The following is a 13,466-nucleotide window of genomic DNA, read 5'->3' on the forward strand; positions in this document are numbered from 1 at the left end:
AAATTTGAAACAATCTTTTCGAAATCAATCGAGCCAGCAAGCGACTACGTTATTCAAATTTTCGGTTACGCCACGCTGCTTATCGCGATACATCAAACGATACTCTACACTCGTTAGCTACCTAACCTATAAAACTCATTTCAAACTCTGCGTAACTAATTTCTCGTCACACTTTCCCTAAATGAAATACATTCAATTTTTCCGTTCTGAATAATCCGATTAAACCACTTCCCCGTAATTCCAGCGTCCGAATAAATTTTGTGAAATATTTACTGAACTTACTTGTTGTCAACCCCATCTCCTACACTCGAAAATATCGATCACCCCAGGCTCCTCTCAATATCGAAGTCTTCAATATTACGGCTCGAGATCTCGAAAAGGTGTTCTCAAAGAGGGAGATGGCGCTGCGCCGTAGATGAAAAGAGGAAGATAGTGGCACGCGACCGATCCATGGCTTGTGTCGCCAATGCTTTGTCTATTGGGACGCGATAAAACAGGGGGGAGAAGGTGGAGGCGAAAAAGGAACGCGGATTCACGCGGAGACGCCAGGAAAAGGCGGGCAGCTTGAACCACGCCGCTACAACGACTGGCTTCGTTGCAGAAGCAAACTCCCCATCTGCTGTGTTGTTCGTCGCTGCCCCAACTCCCTGCTGTCATTACGCGGCTGTGTGTGTAAGAGCACGCCCTTATCCGTGAGCGCCCGTGTGCCCGCTCCACACACACGTGACCGATCCGTGCGTGCCGGCAGACGGACGTTCTAACCTCTCGAAGCGGAAAGGTTGCGGTGAATCGAAATGCTGTATCTGCTTATAGCATATCTCACCTCGGATATATACCTTTCGTCGTGATAAGCCGATATTTTATCTACCTTTTACGGCTGCACACTTCCTTTTTGGAAACGAACGCCATATTACGAAACGATAAGGGGTATTTGGCACCAGCCACGTGACAAACTTATCTATTTGTATATCTATCGGTAATTGTTGATTATCTCGCGATAGCGATCGACAAGAAAGGATTTGTAATCGACTGATATGGATAGATACGATTAGATAAAAATTGTAGTAATTTATCGAAAAGTCGATATAATGATAATTAATAATACAACAGTGTAATAAGTAAAGCTTTTAAATTTTAACGTTCAACGTGCCAATTTAATTTAAATAAGATTTGAATATTCAAACGAGTCAAAACGTTTTATTCTAACCCCTCCTCTCGTGTGCCGTAGTATTTTATCGAATTTCAATACAGACGCTTTTTGATATTCCACATTTCTGTGTGGTCGAGATCTTCGATAGAGGTAACGGCAGATAAGTTTAGGGAACAGTCGTGAAATGGAGACTTTACTGACCCAAATCCGGAGTTTTCAATAACGATCTCGCAGGCAATCGCGAGCGTACATATTACGAACCTCGTGTGCAAGTAGGAGCGTGTATGTCGCAGCTGCAGCTGCCTGCAAGAACGGAACACTGGGCTTTGGGGATGGCAACGGTTGCGCACCACCTGGCCTCAGGAAGCCCAGCACCGGGCCTCGGCATTGGCGTAGACTTCGCTCGAGACGAACGACCGGAAAAAAGGGAGAACGAAGGGAGGGACACAATGAAGGGTCGACTTTCGAAATTCCGGCACCCTTCGGATGCCCCTAGACTGAAAATCGATCGATCGCCCTTCGAACTTGTACCCCACCATTTACAGGCACAAATCCTACCTTAATGCACCACCTATTCCATATTATTAAGTTGCCTTTTTATGTTTCTTTCGTGTTCTGTTCGCAATATTTAGTCTGATAAAAACTTTGGACAAATGACATTATAAGGCCTGTAGAAAATAAAAGAAAGTAATAAATTAGATTGGATTTTGTATAATTCAGTAACGCGACATGAAACATAAAATATTGTGAGTCCAGTATGTGTTAATAAAATGAAAGGAACTTTTGGGAGAAACTAGTAAGTTCATGCGGAAGAAAAGATGCAGTGGTTTTTAATAAATTGATTACTATAAATAATGGCAATTCACTTTTGTGTGATTTTTAACTTTAAAAGTATCATTGAGTCTTTTTTGTTGCTTTAAAGGTTTCATAGTGGATTGTTTTCAAAAAGTCGTGGGAGACGTTTCTGAGAAATTAATTAACAGAATTGAGGGTATATTCTGTTACAAATATTTTAAATATTTTGTGTCTTATTCGGGTACACTGAGAACGAAGTCTTTTTTCATACGTTCCTTTTCTGGAGTCTATTAGTGGTCTAGGGAACATCTGTACGTGATTCGTCAGCTCTTGAAAGTTTCTCCTTCGAAGTCCTGAGGAAGCTGTTTCACTGCCATATGGGAACCAGTAATTAAAATTTATGTTCGGTTATTTGAAATTTAAATGACAGAGTAAACTATAAAGCTTACGGTATATTTGGAAGTGTAATTACAATCCTCGCATATACTTGTACCAATGTTATAAACAACTGTGTCTTTTTCATAATTATTACTTTTATTGTATATTATTTTATTTCTCTTGTAGCTTGGTTTTTGAATATCTAATTCTAATTAATAATACTATTCACATTCATGTATTTATGTTTCGATTTCCTATATTTTCGTTGGACAGACTTACCATTCTCGAAAGGAAGAAAAACGTTTGATAAATCGATGACGTTCCATTACGTCCAACCCTCGAACAAATGACGCGACACGCAAATTTTCCCGCTTTATGAGATGATCATTTTCACGGGGTATTACTACACTTGATCGCATTAATAATTGCGAGCGTAATAACTTAGAATAGGATTAGGGGTGGCGGGAACCCCATGGATATTCATTCCCTCACTACCGCTCCATGGATACATTAGTTCCATAACCGTGATCACGCATCCCGTTTTACCCTCGAAATAGAAAATAGCGTAATGGATCGTGAAATTTGCATACTTTAAAGTATTCTCCCCCCGTCGAACTGCAAATTGACCAAAAATGGCAAAAATACTAAATCACCGCCAGCAAGTACTCTTAAAACGAACATTGACCAAAAATACAAAAACAAAAAGTATGTTCAAGGTAAGAAAAAATCTTCAAACTTCAATAAAACCAATAAACAATTCAAAATACACTAGAAAATACAGCTTTGCCGAGAAAAGTGAGACAAGCGACTGCAGTTTACCGCGCACGGTCGGAAATCCGATTAAACTGTATCCCTTCGGGAAGCAAATGAAGTAGAACGAATCCGGGGAGCATATTTTCCAAGACTTAATTCCCCAAAGGGAAGAGGGTGCAGCCTGACCAGCGAATTAACGCATTAAAGCCGTTGCTGCGACGCAGCATTTCTATAGAGTTTCCGCTGGCGAGGCTACAGCGGTAGGCGGGAGAGCGCAACCTCTTGCCACCCCCATCAGCCCATGGGGGTTTGCGCGTGGATATCGCAATAGAAGCTGTATCGATCCCAGCCCGACACGAGACCGGCTGTTGTCAGGGGGTTGATAACGATATGCAAGCCTATAGACCGCGCTGCTAAAAGCTACACGCAGCTTTGAGCTGCTGGCTTGGCTACACGACACTCCGGCGCGATGCGTTTTAGCGTTTCCCTTCCATCGAGGAAGAAGGACCAGTTGATCTGTACAGGGGAGGCAGATTGAAATGGAAGTCGACGGGACAAAGAGGGAGCAGGAGGAAAGGCGTGCCTTAATGAGGGGGTTTACCTGTCACGAAGCATTTTCATTGAAACGCTAGACGTCGACTATTCTCGGGGAATCAAAAAGGTTGAAACTAAGGCGAGATCGCGGGGAGAATGATTGGGGTGAAAGGAACTAAAGAAACAGGGAAGTTTAAAGGAGGAAAATTTGATTCAGATTATCTGACCGTTGAGAGGAGCCATTTAAAAAGGCACTTGTGCGTGTCTGTTCCTTTTCGTTTCCACGACGGCGTAGTCAAGGGAGGGTTTCTTTTTTTCAACGGGGGAAGAGGGAAATTAGTTTGGAAAAATGCGAAACGGTGAAGTGGCTCCTGGTGTCGGCGGATCGATAAGCGAACTTCGATAGCTTTCAGGGAGCTCTGTTGATTTATCTCAAGCACTTTCCATTAACGTTTGCCGGCTGATCGTCGAACAATAGGTTGGAAGGTCGGGCAGAAATTAGAGTGAATGTTTTCACTCGGTAATACTTGTGGCACGCGGCAAAGATGAAATAGATGCTTCTTTCGATCCTCATTAGTTGTTCGTTTATTGTTTACGAGCTTCTGAATCAATCAAACTTATAGCATTCGGTTTGCATGAAAGTGAATATTGAAGAGCAAGATAGAATATAAACCCTCGATTACTAAAGATTCGTCTGAATAGTCTACCGACCTTCATTCCTTTTGCAAATTCGAACCCTGTTCTATTAATTATTCTTAATTAAAAACTAATAATATATATTTTAAACTGTAATTCTTTGTTTGAAATAAATCGAAGCAATATAAAAATACCCATGTCTTTAATTTGTAGTCTACGAGTCGAATATTTAGATACAGAGTAACACTGATTTAAGTTTAGCTTCCTACGGTTAACTGACTATTTACAAAGAAAAATGAAATTGTAACAATATTTAATACATCTCCCAAAGCATTTCGCTACATTGAAATTCTACGCCCATGAAATTCAGATTACAATATTCACCCCTCGTTGAAGAAACGTCTTTAATACTTTTTAATGACGTCGGCTGGACTACTTACTGAAGTAGCGATGGAAATAAATTGAACGCGATACTGTCGTATCATTTCGTGCAGTTTCACGAGGAGTTCGCGAACGGCCGTCGAATTTCCATACCTGCGAACAGATGGTCGGTTTCTGCACGTGCTTCGAGGAAGGAAAAGGCACCTTGTTGTCATCGGGATTTGCATGTGAATTCCCACGGACTCGACGTACGGATATTTTTTGTTCTCCCGTAGTACGGGGACTCAGTGCCGCAGGAAGGAAGGAAGTAAGCTGGAAAAGAAGGGATCTTGCGAGGGGAAGCCATTCGGAGACCGACGACTTCCCCTCAGGATATTGTGGCAGATGGGCCGTGAAGCTACGGATCCTTACGGATCTTTCACGCAACTTGGAAACTCGTGGTCGCACATTTATTAGGATTTCCCCGACCCCTCTTGGGACTAACCCCTAAACTTTCTTCACCCTAATTAACAGCTTCTTCGTCAGCTTTAGAATCTGTGTAACTTCAATATCCCACTGGTAATGTTCCAGCTTCTGCTTCAGTACCTAGGCGAGCTGTAGAGTCAGGGTTAACCCGTTTAAATAGAATTTAACAAACATAAGTATGACTAAGTTCTTGTTCAAATGAAATATTATTCTTCTGTTAATTATGATACTTTCCAGCAGACGTATATGAAATGCCTAGAATTGTCCTTTCTACCCAATAAGTTATTAATGATGGAGTAGTTGCATCGATCACAGCTAGCAAATAAATCGTAAGGCAAGGGGTTAAATTAACTCTGTCGAAGAGAAGCACGTGATATTTGAATCTACACCTAGGATTTTCAAGATTCTTTCAGGGACGAGAAGAAACTTAAGATAAATTAGAGAGTAAAAGATAGAGAGGTTAATAATAGGTGTCCTCGTCAGATTCTTCAGTACTGCATCGATCACCAGGATGGCAAGAAATTTTAATCTAAAATTCGAATCCCGGCACTGAAGGATCATTAGCTGGCCATCAGCAAGGAGATGAAAATCTATCAATTTACAACTGATAGATTCCCGTCGAGCACGCTTCTGCAGCGGATATTGAATATTTCCCGCTAAAGCCTCCTCTTTTAGGGACCAAGAATCTCCATTCTATCGGAAAGAGGGACGCTCTCAAAGAAGAGGATCTCACCGAGAGGAACGTCTTGGATCGTGATTCGGACGAGCGTCTTGAACGAGGAAGATCTCAATTTACGTTGTAGGCCGGCGCATTAACGAGGACAGCTTAATCACAAGCGGGACAAAATGTTCCACGAGCGTGGTAGCTTTTTGATGTTATCGTTGCCTGTCCGTCAGTGTCGAGCCGCGCCGAGCTGGGTCGGGTCGGGTCGTTCGAGTTTCCAGCACGGGAAGAAAAGCTGGTCAAGGTATAATTGGAGGACAAAAGGAGGAAGGAGAGAGAGCTCGGTGTGTACACGAGGCAGATTAAGACGGGGCCTTAACGTCGTTTACCCGTCTCCACCGCCTATTGCTCTCGTTGCTCTGTTCACCGAGGAACTTTCTCGGTTTACGCGGGGGTCAATGGTTCACCGTGGTTCTCAGTTTCCACGCTGCGTCTCGCCCAGTTCGACTTTTTGTGAGATTAAAGCCTGGCTAAGATACGAGCGTAAACGCAGTCCTCTCTTTTATAGGCTGGCTATTCTAGGTGCGATGAATTCAGGTTGTTCCTTTGACCCTAATTCTAGCCACCGAAATATTTGCGGTTGTTCACACTTTTGTGTTAGGATGTTTTTATATAAATTATTGGAATGCTGAATATTGGTGGAACTGCTATCGTTAGTTCATCTCTTTCTTGTATTTTAAAGTGATTTCTATTCCTTGAATACGTAACTATTGCCTGGAATAAATATTCTCTACAACATCATTTCTATCGTTGTTTGAATTCTCCAGTTGTTAAGTAATGATTCTAGTATTTTTGTACGGATTTTTTATTTTCAACGTATGAATCAATGTAAAAGTGTTTAGAGAATGTATATTCGAGGTGATTTTATAAAATTTTCAAATTTTCGTCAACGTCGAATTTTTATGCTTGGAAATAAAAAAATTCTATGCAAAAATGTTGTATTACTGAAGTTTAATTTGAAGTTAATTGAACTTTTAACTGAAATTTGACAGTGAACATTTTAGCTGCTAACATAAGGATCGACAGTTAATTATCAGCGATTGAGTAGGACCGTGACATTGCTTTAAAAAGACTGAACCATGTGTGTAAATAGACAATGTACTTCACTCTTTCGTTTTGTTGTTAGTTTGATACCGTTATACTTATTGCGGATTCCAAGTATTTAATAAGCATGTAAATACGAAAACGGTAATAAAATGGAACTTATAACGAGAACGCATACAAATATTTTATTTCCTCCAATTTAATGAATCTTTTAATTGCTCAATAAATTTTCGTTTCATCTCGATCGTTTTAAAACAGCATGTTTTATTACGAACCAAAGATGTTTATACACATTTGCATTCTAAACGTATTTATTATTAGGAGAAATTTGTTTCGTGTTCAGTACACGATAAACAAGCAAAAAGAGGTGTCTAAATATCAACCTTAATTTATCATTAGTGTCCGAAGACATGATGCTAAGCTTATCAGGATTAACATGTTACACCCGACATTGGTGATAAACGGAGTATGTTCTCTCCACAAATAAGTGGTCCACGGACAAGAAAATTTAATGAATGTCCAAGAAGACTATATCCAATGTTCATGTTCTTACGGACGAGTATATAAGCTGATGAAAATATAGTCTTCATGAACATTACTGAGTACTTGTCATCCATGGATCACTCAGGCAGAAATAATCTCCATCAATGCAAATCAAGTAATTGACGAATGCAATATTCACATTTCCAAAATAAAAAGGAAACATAAATCCAACTATATAAAAATAATAGTTATTTCTATTAAGAAGTTACAATCATCCTAAAACAAACGTTCCTAAACTTTCTCCATACACTTTAAAACTTACAAGAAACCAATTGAGATACATATTCGTATAATTGCATCAACTCAAATCGATGTGAAGATTTATCAAATAATATATGTAAACTTCATTACACGTAAAATTGACGTATTCCGTAAACCTAGTGTTAAACACTTTTTAATGTTTCAAACAAAAACATCAAGGATCACTTGTTTCCCGTTAAATCTCTCGAACGCGCCCTCTGAAAAGGGGAGCACAATTCTTCCCCGAAGCTTCTCCGAAAATAACCGCAAACGACGACGGTCTTTCCCCAGGATAAATCAACGGAATTCAAGCCGATCCCGCGGTAGTCTGGATCGTTTCACAGGCGAATCCACTCATATTTTTCAAACGCGTCCGCCCGTAAATCCCCGGCTAAACCGAACGCATTCGCACGACATTTAACTCAGAGATAACACGATCGCGATGAACTGTAAAGTCTGAGTTAATATATCGGCGGTATAAATCGTCGCGGACAGGGCCAACAATTTCCCATTGTTTACGCCCGCGATCGCGGATGTTTGCCGCGTGGATCACCCCCGGCCGCGGACTCGTAAATCAACCCCCTTGGAACTTGAATTTAAGACTCCTCGTCGCGAGTCCGTTTACTGTCGAGAAAAACCGAAGATTCGGGGAATCTCGCTAAATCCAGCTGCCACACAGTGGCCTGTTTCGGCAATCTAGCGGGACAAACGTCCCAATTCATAAGTAACTCATCGGGACAAAAGAAAAGCAACTTCTTTTTAAGAAACTATGTGTAATATATAATAATAATGAAATAGTTAAGAATTTTATTCAACTTAATAATTTTATTCAGGATTGAATTATAATTAATAAATTAAACCGTTCAAATAATTCTTAAATACTCAGCCATAAAAATTAATGTAAATGTTCTTTTAAAATATTCAATATTAAATCCAGATTTAATACTAATTCAAGTTCACCTTCAACTAAATAAAAGGGCACGATTTAACTCAACTAATATCCTAAGTATAAATATTAAATAAATCGGAAATGTAAAATTAATCATTTTTATATATTCCTGATACATTAAAAAATTGTATAAAAAATAATAAATTAAACCAAAAATTACTAACGAATTCATTATTATTATATACTCATTATTAGATTATACATTTTTATAAACTGGTCATTTGACTTATGAAGCCACTTAACATTAACCCTTTGTCTTATAACAACGTGTCACACTCGTGGTGATGACTATAAAGAGAATTTAACAAACATAAATACTATTTATTACCGTCACCCTAATAGCATCGCACGTGCGACATCAATGATAACGAGATATCTCGCTCATAGCATCGCTTCTTTGACATCCTAGTACCAAAATGTCTCGTCCATTGTAGCAAAAGGGTTAATCCCTCGAATCGCCGGGGACGGTTTCTATTAAAAGTTTCCGTGGCGCGCAAACAAATCGGCCCTTAACGCTGTGCCTCAACCCCCGAGGTCTTCGCCGAGTAGCCAACGGCTCCAATTAAAACTTCGCGAGTTCCCGGCCGGGTGGCAAGGTGAAGAGAGTCTCCGCCGGTGATTCGCGGTGGTAATCACCGGAAATGGGCTGATTCTTGCCAGTTTCTCGCTGATTACGCGAGTCCTCTCGAAACGCGGCCAACCGGGGGTTGGAGGGGAGGAAAAAAGGAGAAAGAGACCCGGGGCGATCGTACTCGCGGCCCACGCTCAATTGGCGAACGTGGCGCCTCAACGAGAGAGGAGTCAATGACTGAACACGATGATTTAATTGTCACGTGTCAAAGTTCAAGCATCGGCGGCGGGGGGACGCGGTCGCGGCCCGTTCATCAGCGGCTTCTCAACGCGTCACGACTCGGGACGCCCACGCGACCTCCCCCCTTTACGCTGGGTCAACACGCTATCGCTGGCTAATCGCAGGAAGTTCGCAGGAACAGCTGTAATTGCGCCAATTAGCGACACCGGGCCACCGGGGATCCTCGTTAATTGCGGTATCGCGGGGATCGTTTCGTAGATCTTGGGACGTCCATTCAGAATACCTAGTGGTTTCGATATGAATGGGAGATACTTGCGAGGATCTGTTTCAGTGGAATGCGATGGGGTGGTAGGGTTGTTGTGGATTGTTTTGGGACTGTAACAGCTGGTTGAAGAAGTTTCATTAACATTAAAATTACCGGACAGGACTGTGATTGAGTTGACCCACTTCAGAATTTTTATTTTTTATTTCAATTGCGAAGGCCTGTTTGAAAAAGATTTTCAATTCAATTTGTCTATTTGCAGAGATGCGAAATTAGGAGGCCCTTCGAGTTTCAACAAACGTATTGTTCTGACTTTTATAAAAAATTAGAAATAAATCACTCCTGGTCACAATTGTTCGGTAGTTTTAGTGGTAGCTAGTTAACTGCGTTTGACGAGTATACAGGTCATCTTAACCCCTTGCCCTATGATCTATTTTTCAACGATGATCGATACAACTACTTTATCGTTAATAATATAATTATAGGGTCCATTAAATTTATTGAAGGAAATAAAATTATATTGGCTACAATACGGTGAATTTATAAAATAATTTATCAAATCAAGTTTGATAATTGAAACACAGCATTTGATTCTTTTAAGCTGAAATTAAGGTTTTTGAATTTTATCAATTGTTATGGTTTATAATAAATGTAGATGTAAAATAAATGTGAAATTTTCTGCTTTTTGTGGTAAATTATTAATGGCACAATATCATAGTTGTATGGACTACAGTTGAGAAATAAATTGTAAACAAGGGATTGATACTGGAACTACCAGACGGTTGTAAATAATTCACTGGAAAATTCCATGTTATAGTTACTGAAATTATACAATATAAAAAGAAATAAAATTAATTTGTTTGTTTGTATAGATATAACAACAGGAGGAACTTCAGATCTTAAGAACTGTACTTTTACAGTTTTTAGAAAAACTTCTAAATACGTAATTCTAACTGTATTTTACTACTAATAATCTAGAACGCAAAGAAACTATCTGTTCATTACAAGTACACATTTATTTTGATAACAAAACACTGACAATTGCAAAATAGTCTTCACTTCCATGCCAATAACAACCAACACACATTTTTATTAAATTACATCTAAAACTATAATCACAATTGTACTATAGGAATATAACTGAGTTCAATATTAAAGCATCAAAAAGGAAGTACAAACGCGAAAGAGACAAAGTGCGAAACACGTGTAATTTGAAATGTTAATACAAATGTAAAAATAGGTCTGAACTGAGAAATCTTTTCGTTGTAATTACGAGTGTACACGAAGGAATACCCAGCAGTACATAAATTTCAAAGAAAATCTACTTCGTTCACAGTGAGCAGCATAAAATTTTAATTACGGTATTCCTGGCTCGTCCAGGCGAGAAATTATTTCCAGAGTCGAACTTTCCTCGGAATACGGTGCGATTGCAGATAAATTATGAGAAGGACTATGTAATCAGAAATTCATGATTCACGATATGTAATCTTTGGAAACAACTCTCCGTGAAACGAGTTAAATTTTTCCGCGTTAAACGCGACTGGGAAAAGCTTCGTTCTCGAAAATGAAGAACTCAAGCATTTCTTGCGAGCACGTGCAGCCGGCTGATAATCTTCTAATTTTCGAAGCCAACTATCGAATCCCTTCTCCACGCGCGGAACAGTAAACCGTGCGCGATTTGATGATCTCTAGGGCACTTAGACTCGCCAGACGGGCACACAACATCGACTATGAATAATTCAGCCATCATAACAATGTATCAGCACGCGAACGCAATAAATCGACTGGTTTTTGCATCCGACGTTATCGCTGGCGCATTAACATTTGCTACGCTGCAATTAAATAATCGCTCCAATCTCCGTTGGGATTACGTTAAAATCAGACCTTCTGGCTTGCTTTTAAATTGCCACATAAAATATACCACTATGTATAATTTATCAAGGCAAAGAAATAATTGAAAGACGGGAAAATTGCTTGGAAAGATAACACCGCCGAATATTCCGAATTAATTCTGCCAGTTTCTAGTGGGAATTGAGAACGTTGTATCCATGCAGGTAAATATTCTGTTATGTATGATTTATTAAAGCAAAGAAATAACTGAAAAATTGCTTGGAACGATAACATCGCCGAATATTTCAAATTCTGGCAGATTTTAGTGGGAACTGAAAGGGTTACGACTGAAACAGTTAGGGAAACCGAAATAAAGTAATAATTGTTGTTAGTAGACTGTAAATTGTTATGCATCTTTAGGAAATCTCAGAGTGCGAAATTGCATAAAATACACACTGTACGGAAAAATATAAAAAATATTTGAAGTGTTACAATTTTTATAGTATTCATTAGCAAAAACCTTTTTCCATCGTAATTCTGTTTTTCTGATTATGTTGTTTAACATTTGAATTTGCATAATTGCGATTCTGTTATTTTTAAACTGAAAAATATTTATAGTTATAGAACCAGTTAATAAATAACTAACAACAGTTATTAATACAAGTATGAATAATACAATAACTAAATACATATAATAAAAATAACTAAAAATAATCCATTTTCTATTCTTTATACCTTTCGGAACTGAAAAATAATAGTTATAGAACTGATACAATATCGAAGAACTGAAACTGAAATCGATATGACTCCGAACCGATATACCTAATAACAGTTATGACTCTATTTCGATTCTCCGTAACTGTTTCAAGAACGGAAACCGATATCATAACTATTTTCAACCCCTGGTTTCTAGCCTACGAAGACATTGCGTGGCAGCGAGAAATGGCACGGATTATGAAGCGATGACTCGTCCGTCCAACCTGTTCGATTTCGCGGTTTCGCAACATTTGTTCCATTAAAGTCTAGAGGCAGCCCCGCCGTCCCTGGAGTAATATACGCGACGAACCAAGGGCTCGAGAGGGACATCCCTTAAAAAAGTCAGTCTCGTAGCAGGGGCCAAAAGAGCCATTGTAGCCGTTGTTAACTAACTTGGCCTGGAATAGTGATTCATCCCTCCTGTGTCGTCCACGATAAGATAAAACGAGGATAAAACAGGCGATACAAAAGTTGATACTCGAAGTTTGAGAGATAAAAATTATTAAAAAACTATTAAAGCCATATCTTCTTGTGTTTTATGAGGTGTCGACATCTCCATTTTTTACAACAGTTAAAAAATAGAAATAATTTTTTACAATAAGAAATATTTTTAAACGAAACATCTAATATTCGTGTAATATTCTAAGTTTGTTAGAATGTAGTATAAATAAGAATTGACAGATGTATGAAGTGAAAATTGAAATAGACATTTATTTTAAATATTAGTAATTACAAAAAATATTTATTGATTGTGACTTTTATTAGTATTCAATATCCCAAGTTTCTAATGTCATGTAAATAGGCAATTCGTGAAAATTTATATTTTCGACGAGCATTCTAAAGAAATAACTGTCAAATATACATATAATTTGTTTATGGGAATTCTATTTACTCCTACGTAACTGACTATTTAATATATTGCTCAATTTACTACTGTACTGTTATTAAGATTCACATATTCCCTATAAATTCATAAAATCTAGTCAACTCTACGAAGATGATCAAACAAAATCTAATAATACGCAGACGCAGTAAAAGCCATTTCATTTATTATTTATCTAAGTGATAAATAATAATTTACTAATTGTCTAAGTAATAATAATTTACCATTCATCTAAGTGATAAAAAATTTCTTTCCACGAACGTTTCTCAGTCTTTACTACGGCCAAGACTAATCCATAAAACGATAGACTTGCGAGTTTCTTGTCGAGAAAG

At 38.6% G+C, this 13,466-nt stretch overlaps 1 protein-coding gene across 4 annotated transcripts in view; it reads right to left on the minus strand.

Annotated features, from left to right (window-relative positions):
• The window catches only part of neur (E3 ubiquitin-protein ligase neur), a 150,007-nt gene that overhangs the window by 34,100 nt on the left and 102,441 nt on the right, over nt 1-13,466 (minus strand). Inside the window, exon 1 of one of the 4 annotated variants that reach the window (XM_031973528.2) lies at nt 1-601. This exon is cut by the window's left edge and continues 232 nt beyond it. The exons of the other annotated variants lie outside the window; for them this stretch is intronic. The gene's annotated coding sequence lies outside the window, so the exon portion shown is untranslated. Of the gene's footprint in view, nt 602-13,466 lie in introns of those variants that run through there. 4 annotated transcript variants of the gene reach the window in all.

Source organism: Nomia melanderi, chromosome 13 (genome assembly GCF_051020985.1).
Source record: "Nomia melanderi isolate GNS246 chromosome 13, iyNomMela1, whole genome shotgun sequence".
Classification (NCBI taxonomy): domain Eukaryota; kingdom Metazoa; phylum Arthropoda; class Insecta; order Hymenoptera; family Halictidae; genus Nomia; species Nomia melanderi.